Source organism: Physeter macrocephalus, chromosome 4 (assembly GCF_002837175.3).
Source record: "Physeter macrocephalus isolate SW-GA chromosome 4, ASM283717v5, whole genome shotgun sequence".
NCBI lineage: Eukaryota > Metazoa > Chordata > Mammalia > Artiodactyla > Physeteridae > Physeter > Physeter macrocephalus.
The window spans coordinates 144992159-145005333 of NC_041217.1; the positions used below are offsets into that span (position 1 = coordinate 144992159).

Here is a 13175-nt window from a genome sequence, read left to right on the forward strand (position 1 = left end):
GCTGTCTCTTGCCTCCTGGCCTTTGCACAGGCTGTTTCTTCTAGACTATCTTCCACTGCTGCCTTTGCCACTCCTCACCTTTCAGTCACAGTGTATCTATCCTTTCCTCTGGGACCCCTGCCTTGGGCACCCACTTGGCATTTTCTATGCCCGCTTTCATAACACTCAGGCTCTTTTGTTGTAACTGCTTGCCTGTTTTCCCCAGACTGTCAGCTGTTTTGTTCATGACTGTACATAGGACTGTACATGCCTTAACAAACATAGGTTGCCTGAATGAATAACTACTGTGTGTGGAGTGCTTAGCTGTGCCAGGAGCTGGAGTATGTGGGAACAGGTATCAACTTTCTATTATTGACCGCATTTCATAGTGGAGGAAAGGGAGGTATCCCAAGTGTCAGAGCTGGGATTTGAACCCAGGGTGGACTCTTTTTACTCCCAAGTGTTTCTCTGATTTCGCTCTTGCACTGGAGTCGGTATGTCTAGACCCACCGAGACTGGAGTTCATCCTTCCTTATCCTGCACCCCTGCCCAGGGGCTTCCCACCTCCCTGGCCGAGGGCCTTGAGGTCCCTGTGTTCACATCTCAGGTGTGCCAGCTCTGCCGTGGCATGTGGGGCGGGGGTTAAGCTAAATCTTCCCGTCAGGAGCAGAAGGGAACCCCTGGGAACAGGTCTGGGGAGATGCCGTGCGGGGTGCAGCTGGGCGCTGCGTTATTTAACTGACTCCAAAGCGAAGCCCCGCTGGGAGAAAGCTCTTTCCGAGCCCAAGCCAGGCGGAAGTGTCGGGGCCAGCGCTATCCCCTGGGCTGGAAGCCGGGGCGCAGGGTCCCCGTGGGCAGCGCTCTCGGCCGGGCGGGGGCGCGCGGAGAGATGAGCGGAGCTGGCTGCGGCCGGGCTCGGGCTCCGGGCGTGGGACGGGCGGCTGGCCGGCTGGCGGGGTGGCGAAATGTCTTTTCCAGATTAGGGGCCCAGCCCGCGCTGTTGACACAGTCGTAAGTTTTAATGAGAAATTGTGAGTATTTGCGTGGGAGACGCCGCCTCTGTGTGCACAGATGCCGTGGGCTGGCGGCGCGGGGGGCCGGGCCTCCCGGGGGCCCGCTGCCACAGGCCCGGCACGGATTCCTTTCAGGCAAAGGGGAAACATTCAAACTCGCTCACCTTTGAACTGCCAGGGACGCTGTTTACCTTGGCTGCCCGAGTGGCAGTTTTACAGATATTAAATACCGTCCTGAGGGCGATCTGGGGCCTCCCGCAATCCCCACGCCCCGCCTGGGGCTGGCCTGGGCGCGGGGAGGCCGGGGCGCCCATCCTCGCGGAGGTCGCCGGGGTACGGCTTCCCGAGGGGTCGCGAGCCCCTCCCTGCAGATGGCTTTCTGTATTTTGCGCTGGGGAGACGCCCTGGGGCTCGCCCTTCTCATCCACTCCCAAACCCATTCATCTCATAATTCGATTTTCTGTGTCAGGGCGGGAGCCGTGTGGAGGAGGCGGAGGGCTGTTTGGGGCCGGCTCTGATCACTTTCTTGATCACTTTCTTGATCTCTGCGTCTAGAAAGGGGATGTCTCAAGTGTAGGCGCCTCCCAGGCAGGACCCAGGTTGCCTGGCTCTCCTCTTCTCAGGGGAGAGTGGAGACCCCTCTCCCCAAAGATCCCTGTGGGACGAAGGAGGGCTCTGCCTGAGGCCCAGGCTTCAGTCCTGGCGGTCAGAGGGCTCCCTGCAGAGGAGCAAGCCATGTTGATTTTACGGAGAAGGCTGCTATGCACATTTCACTGCTGATTTATTGGTTTTTAACTAGATCCTTATGCTGGGCTAAAAAAGCCATCTTGCACTTTGCAGGGCTCTGCTGACTGCCGCCGAAAATGACACACAGGGGCTCCTCCTGCCCCCCCAACCTCCCCAGCTCCACCAAAAGGGCCATGGTGGAGGTGTGAGCCTGGAGTCCTGTTCTGAGCAGGGAGCCTCAGCCCTCAGCCTCCCAGCCACTGACCACCTGCGGTGTGCACTCGGGTGAGTGTGTTTGTGTGTGGAAGAATTTATGGACTTGAAGGGGGGGTCTGGGAGAGGGGGAGGGCCCGTATTGAGCCCTGAAACACACTGCCCATCTTTTCTCCCTCCGGGCTCGCAGCGCACTTGTCATACATTTTGATGAGCTCTGGAGTCAGGCGAACCTAGACTGACATGCTGGTTACTGTCTCAGCTGAGACAGTAAAGTTTGGGAAGGTAGCTAGCCCCTCTGATACCTGATTTTCATCATCTTTGGACTGGGTATAACTCTGATCTAGGATGTGGGAATCATGTGAAATACTGTATGAGTGGCACTAACCCAGTGTCCAGCACACAGAGGCTGCTTACTGAGTAGATACCCTCTCGATTCTTCGTCCCAGCCCGGACTGGTCGCTCCTGGTAGAGGGGAAACTCTTTAACACGGCGGGAGGATGACTCACAGCCTGCTGGTACCATGTGCAGTGCTTCGTGAGTCACATGGAAAATTAGATACTAATACAGGCCGTTCAGTTTGTAAATCATACAGCACTTTTAACACATTAGCTCATCAAATCCTCCTAAAAGTTCTGTGAGAGAAGAGACAGGATAAAAGGAAGGAGCAAAGTCATTGGACCCCGACAGATAAAGGGATTTTATCATAGAACCATAATTGGAACAACTTCTAGCCTAATGCACGTTCCTTGATGTCACAGCTGCCTCTCCTCTTATTCAACATTGCTTCTCTTCTCAGGGAGAATGGCTTCACGGAAAAGGAGGGTCTTAGGTAGAGGGGTCTTAGGTACACAGATGGGGTACTCGCAGGCATGGAAGCAAAGAAGACCCACATGGACACCCGCCTGTAGGAGAGGCCAGCCCTGGAAGAGCAACAAGAGCAGGGTGGGCACAGTGAAGACAGGTCTGATGGAGGCCCCCAGAATTCAAGGAGCCAGAGGAGGACGCTGGCCGCATCTGCAGAATCCATCAGGCAGCTTGATGGGTCGCCGTTAAACAAAGATGGGATAAGGTTACATGTGTTTTCCGTGGGAGTCGGCTCCAATTTCAGCCTGATGATTTAGTCAGGTGTAAGCATGAAGTTTCCAATTTAGAGAAATAAATCTCCAGTGATTTTATTATCCCCTGTTTTACCCCGACACCCAACTTCACCCCGGCCCCCTGTCAAAGCCCTCGTGATGTGTTTATATAGGGCGCACTGTAATTGATTGGCGTGCAATAGAACATGACACAGAAAATGTGGCCTTCCCCACCAGGCCCAACTCTGGGAGCTTCCATATTTCATCATCCCCCGGGCCCAATCTCAGGCCCACACTACTGTGGCCGCAAATTCCTGGGATTCTGAGTTGTCCAAGAATAGGAATACAGGGCCAAGGAGTCCAGCCAGGCACCCCAAGGTGGGCTCAGAAGGTGTTTTGACTTGGAGATGTGGGGTGGACACCAGAGGGAGGCATCTGTCCTGGGTAGAGGCAGGTTGGTGTGGCTGGTCTCGTGACCTCAGAGGTCCTGCCTTTTCTTTTTTATTTATTTTTGGCTGCGTTGGGTCTTCCTTGCTGAGTGTGGGCTTTCTCTAGTTGTGGCGAGCAGGGGCTACTCTTCGTCGCAGTTGCACGGGCTTCTCATTGCGATGGCTTTTCTTGTGAGGCACAGGCTCTAGGTGTGCAGGCTTCAGTAGTTGTGGCACGCGGGCTCCGTAGTTGTGGCTCACGGGCTCTAGAGCACAGGCTCAGTAGCTGTGGCGCACGGGCTTAGTTGCTCTACGGCATGTGGGATCTTCCTGGACCAGGGCTTGAACCCGTGTCCCCTGCATTGGCAGGCAGATTCTTAACCACTGTGGACCAGGGAAGTCCCAGGTCCTGCCTTTTCTGAGAGTTGCTTAAATGAACTGTCCATGGCTCTGAGGTTTAGTAATTCTAAAGTTCTAAACTTCTGAGATGGTCAGATTCTGATAATCTGTTATTTCAATCTGTAAATCTGTGGTCCTAGATTTATGAGTCTATGGCAATAGTAAATAATACATGTAATACTATGATATACTATGATAATATTTCTCATAAATACGAATACAAATGTAGATATGGATTTGAATACTGACATCAATGCGAAAACCAATACCAGTTTCAGTATTATTTATCAAGGGCTTTCAATGTGCCTAGCACTGCACATTATGTAATTCTTTCATTTAATTTTCCCAGCAACTCTGTAGGAAGACATTGTTATCTCTGTTTTACACATGATGCCATTGAAGATCAGAGAGGATAATAACTTGTTTAAGGCTACACAGTTGGTCTCTGTTTTTTAAGATTCTGAGACTTTAGTATTCTTGCCTATAAGCCAGCCAAGACAAGTGGAAAAAGCAGACAGATGTGGGGTGAGAAGCAATTCCAACCTCATGGGTGTTGTTAGGAGTATGCCTTATAAGTGCCCAGGTAGCCCAGCTGTTATTGACTCTGTCCTCAGCCCTAGGAGAGGTATCAAGATAGAGAATCCCCAAGGTTCGGGTTAGAGGATGAGGGACCAGCCTTCACCAAATCTGGATGATGGAGGAGTTCACTTCTGATTTCTCTAGAACCATATCATTTTTCCATCTGAAGGAAGGAGTCACTAGCCCAACCTCCCAATTAGGATCTAGATTCTTGCCTGCCCCAGCCCCTTGATGGGGGTGGGGTGCCTATTTTCTATTGCATATCTCTAGGACAGGAAGATTCTACCTCCGAATGAGCTGAAACCTGTTTTTCTGTAGCTTTGATTTAGGGATCTGAACTCTTTCCTATAGGTCCACAAGCAAATCTGCTTCCTCTGTTCCATGACTTTGGAGATTCTGAGACACAGTAAGTCAAATTTGTCTACTAACTTACCCATCATCCATCCATCCATCCACCCATTCCCACCATCATCCATTAACCATACACTCATCCATCTATCCATTTCTTCATCATTCATCCATTCATTCACCTATTCTCCACTCATCATCCATCCATCAATCAATACATCTACTCTTCCCTCCTTTTTTCTATTTCTTCATCTCTCCATCCATCCACCACCACTCTAATAGCCATCCATCATTCACCTATTCATCCACCCATTTAGTTGACTCATTCACTTATTCACTCATTCATTAATTCATCGAGGGATGGTCACCCAAATGGCACGTTTTAGACACTCTGAGGGACACAAAGATGAATATGCTCTCAATGAGCTTGGGAGAGAGACTAGACTTACATCTACAGAGTTTACCCATTCCAAGACATCAACAATGAAGGCACTGGCTCAGCCATTTGTACATCAGTGTTGGGCGAGGGGTTCAGCCTCTAAGTGCAGCCAGGGGCCAGAGGAGAGAGGGGCCAGTGTGGGTGTGCTGTTCAGGTTGGGCTTCCTGCATATTATTTTCTTCACTTTACAAACTGGTTTCTTAGACGTGATTTCCCCCACTGGACCAACACTGAAGTTTTGTACTGATTCCATTCATTCATTCTTTGGTTCAAGAGATGCTTTTTGAGCATTATTATCTGTCTAACTCTTCACATATGGTGGTGAATAACAGATCCTTATTTATCATTTAGTGTAGGAAACAGATGATAAACAAGTAAACAAATAAATGCCCAATATAATTTCAGATAGTAATAAACACCATTAAAAAAAAACAACTCAGAAGAGGACAGATCAGGAAGGAAGATGCTATTTTAGATAGGGACATTGGGAAGACTTCTCTGAGGAGGTGACATTTGGGCAAGGATAGAAATTCTTGGGGATTCCTAGGGATGGAGGCCCTGGCCCTTGGCTTCCTGTTTCCACTGGAGAAAGGGAAGGATATGGACCAGGACTGGAATCATGGGAGGCTTGGGCCCTTAGCTGGAGAAAGAAGGATGGTTCATCAAGAAGCAGAGCTGAGGTTTCTTTTGGAAAAGCTCTGCCCAGGAAGTCAACCCTTGTGGTCCTCAAAGGGCATTCACTTAGCTCCCCTCACCTGGCAGGGCACTGTCCTCATTTACAGTGAGTAAACAGAATGGGGACAGAGTATGACTGGCCTAAGATCTCAGGGTGGGTCGGGGAGGAGTCACACCAGTTCACGGTGTGGAAACCAGCCCCTGGTGCACACCCTGCCCTCCCAAGCTCTGGTCCTTGGGTGGGCTGTGTGGGGATGTTTTCCACCCCACTGGTCCTCTTCTGGAGGGGAAGGCCTGGTGGGATTCAGTTCCTGGTGACTCTTGTGTTCTCTTCTTAAACACTCAGATCCAGGGGAGTAAAAACGGTGAGTCTCAGAAGCCCCAAGGGGCCAGGACAGTGCGGGGCCCAGGAGAGGGGGAGGGCCAAGGCGAAATCCGTGCCTTTCCTTTGGGGAGAGAGGAGAGAATGATGTACTCAGCATCAAAATGAAAGCTGAATGGAGGCAGTCGTAGGCTGGGAGTCCAGACACCTGGTTTCTGACCCTAGTCTCTGGTTTGCTGTGGGACCTAGGAAAATCCCTTCCCTCTAGAGACCCTCACTGTAAATTGAGATGACTGTTGTGAACCCTTCTAGTTAGAACATGCTTGATTTCCATTGATATAAAACAGGCTGACATTTCAGCAAGAGGGAGGCAGGTGAGATATCAAATGCAACTTCCACTAAAACAGTTTACCCACCATGGGAGTACACCTTGCCTTCCAGAAACTTGGTAGCCAGACACAGGGATCTGTTCTGGGCCCAGGTGGGATCTAGGCCTCAGGGAATTGATTATACTTGTATAACTGATTATCCAAGTATTGATTATACTTGATTACAATTGATATACTCATTTATATCCAAAGATATCCCCAGATGAAGCATGCTTCCTGATATTCACAGCCTGTGTGGCCCCCATTCACAATGACCTGGGCTGGCCCTGTGACTCCTCTGACCAATAGAGTAGTGGAGGTGATGCTCTGCCAGTTCTGGCTAGAAGGTCTACTTCTGTGTAACAAATTACCACAAACTTGGAGCCTTCAGACAAAACCCATTTATTAGCTCACATTTCTGTAGGTCCAGGCATGGTGTAGCTGGGTTCTCTGCTCAGGGTCTCACCAGGCTGAAAGCAAGGTGTTGGCTGGGGCTGTGACCTCATCTGAGGCTTGGGGTTGGTCCTCTTCCTGAATACTCTTGGGAGCATTCAGGTCTTTGTGGCTGTAGGCCTGAGGTCCTCATTGTCTTGCTGGCTCTCGGCCAGAGGTCTGTCTAAGCTCCTACAGGCTGCTCTCAAGTCCTAGCAGCATGGCCCTCTCTCAATGTGGCAGCTCGGTTCTTCAAAGGCAGCAGGAGATTCTCTCTCCAGTTTGCTATGATGGCATCTTACATAGTGTAACATAATCTATGCCATTGCATTTGCCATATAACGTAACCTAACCAACAGAGTGACTTTCCCCTATTTTCAGGTCCCGCTCACACTTAAGGGGAAGGGATTACACAGAGCATGTGCACTTGTGGGTGGGAATCTTGGGGGCCATCTTAGAATTCTCCCTATTTCACTGGCCCAAGCTTTAAGAAGTCCTGGCAACTTCCACTCATGTCCTTTTGAGCTCCCTGAGCTGTGATCTAAGAAGTCTGGCTACCCTGATAGAAACACTACGTGGAGAAGCCACCTGGGGAGGGAGAGGCCCTGAAACTACATGGGGTGAGAGAGGCCCAGATGCCCGAGTGTCTCAGCGGGGTCCAGCCTTCCAGCCATCCCTGCCAAAATGCCAGACATACAAGTGAGCCATCTTGGATATTCCAGCCCAGTTGAGCCCCCTGAAGTCTGCAGCCCCAGCCGACATCATGTGGGGCAGAAGAACCACCCAGCTGAGCCCAGTCAACCCACTGAGCATAGAAAATGATCCCAGAGCTTTTCACTGATTCCACCTGCCAAATACTCCTTGTTCCAGGAGGAAACATGGTTCTGCCCATTGTATTTTTTGGGTCATGGGAAACCTGTCTGTTGCGTAGAAATTCTCCACAGCAGAGTACCTATTGTGAGGGTGGTGCCATCACTGAAGGGTGTATCTGGTCCCAAGGCTGGTTCCTTCTTAGTTATCTTGAGAGGTGGTGTGGTTGAATGAGGAAACTTCTAGAAGGGAAGGCCAGGGATCTGCCCTGCAGTGTGATCTTAGAACTATAGGCCTCACTTCTATGGTGCTTTACGCACGTTAACATATGACATATTAACATATTAATTCAACCTGATAACCCTGGGAAGTAGGTACCATTATTACTCCACTTTATAGATGAGGAAATGGAGGTACAGAGGTGTTAAATAACTTGCCCAAAGTTACACAGCTAGGCAGTGGTGGAACCTGTATCTTCCCTGGACACAATGATTCTGACTCTGAGATTCTAGAATTTCATGGTTCTAGGATGTCTAAGATTCTACAGTTCTTAAGGTCCTGGTAGCCCCAAATTCCATTAGTTTGAAGATCATAGAATTCTCAGATTCCAGGTTGAAAAAGCAAATGCCTGACATCTGCGGGAGTGGGGTCCCGGGCCCATGAGGGGAATGACACAGCTTAAACCTTCAGCCCTGCTCAGCCCTCTGCTCCAGCAGTTAAAGATGCCACTGCCCCTTTAGGCACTTACTTCATTTCTCTGAAACATAAAACCTCTCTTGGAACTGGGAGCCTTTGGAAGTAAGAGACAACAACGTCTGCAGCATCCACGGAGAGGAGCCAGAATAAGCAGTGCGAACGGGACTCGGGACTCGGAGTTCCCTGGGAATGACAACATTCTTTGCATTCTGCAGACCCCAAATAAACCCACATCATCCTCAGGCACTACCGAGGCCCGAGGAGGGAAGTGAGGTGAATGTTTGCATAGGGCCCACCACCCTGGGTGTTGTGTTTCTGTTGGAACGGGGGCCACATGACTGGTGGCCCTAGAATAGCTGTTTGCTCCGGGACTGTAGGGAGGCTGTCCAAGGCCCGGAAGCAGGGCTGGCTGGCTGTGTTCTGCAGGCAAAGATAAGAGCCAGGTCAGGGTTGACATGTGGAAGCGTTTAGGAGTCCGGGAGATTGGACACTGTACAATGAAATGTGTTGGAGGGCCTGGGGGCCCAGGGGTGACTGACTCCAGCGGCCTCATTCTACAGATGGCGAAACTGAGGGGAGAAGAGTGGCTGCCTCACAACATTTAGTGTGGAGCACAGTAAAGCCTCTGGAATGGACCCTGTGCTTCATCTCCACCAGAGTAGTTAGTGCCTTTAACCCAAACACTTTCTCATCTCTGGGCCTTTGCTCAGGCTGTGCACTCTACCTGGAATGCCTTCCACCTCTTATTTGCTTGTGGAAATACTTAGATTTCAAGGCACAGCTTCGAATCTTCCTCCTCCAGGAAGCCTTCCTTCATCCTTCCCCTGTCTCTGATATCCTCTCACCTGCTTCTCTGAGCACTGAGAGCATTTCAACTCTTTCTCTCTTTTTTGCTACATGTTGCTTTTTCCTTCCAGGTAATAATAATAGTTGCTATTTTTGTTCAGATACTATAGGCCAGGTAATTGATATGCATCTTCTTTTCTTTTCTTTTTTTTAAATCCCCATTTTACAGATGGGCAAACTGAGGAGCAAAGAAGTTAAGCAATTTACCCAAGACTGCACAGCTAATGGGTAGCAGAGCCTAGCAGAGCCATGGTCTGGCACCATAATCCACACTCCTATTTTCTATATTTCTTTTTCATTCCAGGACCTAGCATAGTATCTTGCACCTAATAGGTATGTTGTTCAATAAATATTTGTTTACTAAATGAAGGAGCAGCTCTAATAAGAAAATAAAATTTACCTGTAATCCTACCACATAGAGATTCTGGAAATTCATCCTTTAGATTTTTTTCTAATTCAAGGATAAACTTTTTATCATCATTCTGAGGATTATAGATCAATGTACATATGATCTATGATCAATGTACATATGATCTATGATCAATACACATTGTACATGTACAATGTACATGTGCATTGTACAATGTACATAAGGCATCCATGTACAATATGTTTGACATTTTGTTGTGTTTTTTTATATCAAATAAGTATAAGTATTCATTGGACGAATGAAAATACATAAGCAACAATCTATGCATATTAAGGAGATTTGAAGAGCACTGCAAGGCTTGCCAAAAACATTTCCTCTGCCTCTCGACAGTAGTCCTAGAAATTCCTATCCTTAGACTCACTCCTCTGGATTAAGTCACTGCTTCCAGGTGGTTCTAGTTAAATATATCAATTAACTGAGAAAAAGTAAGCCAATTAGCACTTGTGAATAGAACTGTTCTCAGTCTTAATAGAATGACAGGTCATCTTTTTCAGGTTAAGGAAGTGTTCTTTTATTCCTAATTTGCTAAAAAGCTTTTCACTTTTCAATCATGAACGGCTGTTAAATTTTATTAAATACCTTTTCTGCATCTAATGAGATGAGCACACCGTTCTTCTTTAATCTGTTTATATGGCAAATTACATTAAACATTTTTGTATGTCAGATCATCTTTGCACGACTAAGATAAATCCAACTTGGTCATAATGGATTATCCTTTTTATACATTTCTGCATTCAGCTTTTTATTATTTAGAATTTTTACCTCTATGTTAAATTGGCCTATAATTATCCTTTCTCATACTGTTCATTTCAGGTTTCGATACCGTGTTTATGATAGCTTCATATGGTAAGTTGGGAATATTCCCTCTTTTTCTCTATTTTGAAACAGCCCTGTAAGACTGAAATTACTTATTCCTTCAGTAAAGACTCTGGGTCTGGATTCTCTTTTACGGGAAGAGAATTTTTTTTTCTGGGGGGGGTACAGCGGGCCTCTCACCCCTGTGGCCTCTCCCGTCGCGGAGCACAGGCTCCAGACACGCAGGCCCAGCAGCCATGGCCCACGGGTCAGGCCGCTCCGCGGCATGTGGGATCCTCCCGGACCGGGGCACGAACCCACGTCCCCTGCATCGGCAGGCGGACTCTCAACCACTGCGCCACCAGGGAAGCCCGGAAGAGAATTTTTAAAGTACAGATTTAAAATAGTTTGTGACTGTAGAGCTACCTAGATATTTTAATTTTTTTGAGTCAGTTTGGGCAAATTGTAATTTGCTCATTTCATCCACATTTTTATATTTATGTGCAGAAATTTGTTATAATATCCTTTTATCTTTCAACGTTTGCAGCATATTTAGTTATAATTCCTTTCACTAATTTTCTTTTTTCCCTTTTTTATGAGATATAATTGACATATTAATTTCATGTGTACGACATAATGATTTGATACATGTATATATTGTGAAATGATCACCATAAGTCTAGTTAATATTGATCACCACACAGTTACAAATTTTCTTTTTCTTGTGATGAGAACTTTTAAGATCTGCTCTCTTAGTCACTTTCAAATATACAATAGAGTATTATTAATTATAGTCACCCTGCTGTACACTAGCAACCTCTTATTTAATTCTCAGAATACTCCTCTTTGATAGATAAGGAAATTGAAACCCTGAGAGGTAAAGTTACCTGCGTGAGGTCACATACCCAGAAAGTTCCAGAGAGGAGATTCATACCTGGGTCTGCCTGGCTTCACCACCCACACCCAAGCTGCTGGATTCCCACCTTCCTAAGGTCACTCGTCTTCAAGGACACGGTTCTTGTTCATGCTGCCTTTTAATTTTTCACCTATACCTCTGCCCTCGCTGCCTGTCAGCTCTTCAAGGGCAGGACCCCACCCTCCTCCCTGAGCTGTCCCCCAAAGAAAGCGCCTAGTGAAAGCTGGGTTAATTTAGGTACTATGAGGCCATTAAGGTGGAATAATTTAAGGACCCCAGGGAAGGGCCCAGATGGTGAGTGTCCAGGGTGTTTCTGGTCTCTGTTGTCCCTGAACAGTTAGGACAGATTCCTGGAAGATGGGCGCTGACCTCTGCCTTGAAAAATGGCATTAAGAGGAGAAATCAGAGGCAGCATGGGGGTAGGAAGAGGGAACCTAAAGAAGCCATAGAGAGGCCTGTTCAGCTGGAGTAGAGCCCCTTGATGCTATAAACTGGGGGCCATAAGCCACAGCTGGAAAAGCACTGAGTCTTGGCGAGAGAGGCGGTGGGGATCCAGGGTGGGTTCTTGGGTGGCAGAGTGATGGAGATTCCCAAGGCAGCCCAGGAAGGAACTTCACTAGTCATGTCTCCAAGCCTCTCCCAAGGCACTTGCCTCTGCTTTCAGTGACAAGCCCTTGCCACCTCACTGGAGGATGATCCTATGGTGTTTCCTGGAAGAATTCCTAGGGTTGAGGTACCTGGAGATGATGGAGGAATAGACGTGAGTTTCAGGAAGGCCAGGGAAGCCATTGGGAGGCCGTTTAGTCCCTCAGTGTTGACTGACTGGGCACCATGTGCGATAAACACGGTGCTGGGCAGTGGTCTCCAGTTGCCCTGTCTTCTGACCAATAGTGGGTCTCTGGGTTACAGTTTCCAAGTTCATCCGAATGTGCACAATGTGTACATAAGGGCCCAAGCTTTGGGATCAGGCAGGCTGAGGCCATATCCCAGCCTTACCACCTACCAGCCAGGTGCCTTGACACAAATGGCTTAATTCCTCCAAACCTCGGTTTCCAATTTCCTCGTGTAAAATAGGCACGATGCCCCCTATCTCTCAGGGATGTAAAACAATTGGCCCACAGGAGTGCTTGGAAGATGATGGCCATCCCTACAATGGTATCTCATCCTCATCCCATCCTTATATAGCTGTCTATCCACCTAGGGATTGCAGGTCCTTCTGCATTTCCAGTTACGGTCCATGTGCCTCTAGGTCTTTCTGGAGCTACAGATGGGCTGTTGGCTGCCTTCTGGTCAGTGGCTCCTGGATTTGGGACCAGGAGCCTGGAGCCTCAAAGTTGTTTGATTCTCTGGTTCTCTGATTCCAAGGTTCTCGGGCCCCTGCTTCCTCTCCAGCCCCTCTGTCAACACCCTCCCTCCCTCCTCCTCCCATCTCTGTCCCCTGGGTGTGACCCTACTTGCTCTCCTGCCTCCCAGCCTTTGCTCACACTCACATTCTGTCTGGAGCACCCTCCCCCTCACTGTCCAGTCAGCTTTCTCTAACTTCTTCTTTTGGTTTGGATGTTCCCTCCTGAGACCTGGATGGCCTGGGTGCTATGGCTGTTCCCCAAGACTACAGGGCGGGTATTGGGTGAACGTCTTTTTTTTTTTTTTTTTTTTTTTTTGCGGTACGTGGGCCTCTCATT

The 13175-nt window shown here is 48.4% G+C and overlaps 1 long non-coding RNA gene across 2 annotated transcripts in view; it reads left to right on the top strand.

Annotated features, from left to right (window-relative positions):
* Positions 1-916: 916 nt before the first annotated feature.
* Positions 917-13175, top strand: part of LOC114486027 (uncharacterized) — a 23876-nt gene continuing 11617 nt past the window's right edge. Inside the window, exons 1-2 of one of the 2 annotated variants that reach the window (XR_008616991.1) lie at positions 917-1010; positions 1833-2003. This is a non-coding gene — a long non-coding RNA (uncharacterized lncRNA). The remainder of the gene's footprint in view (positions 1011-1832; positions 2004-13175) is intronic. The other variant, XR_008616992.1, reaches the window with a different exon arrangement.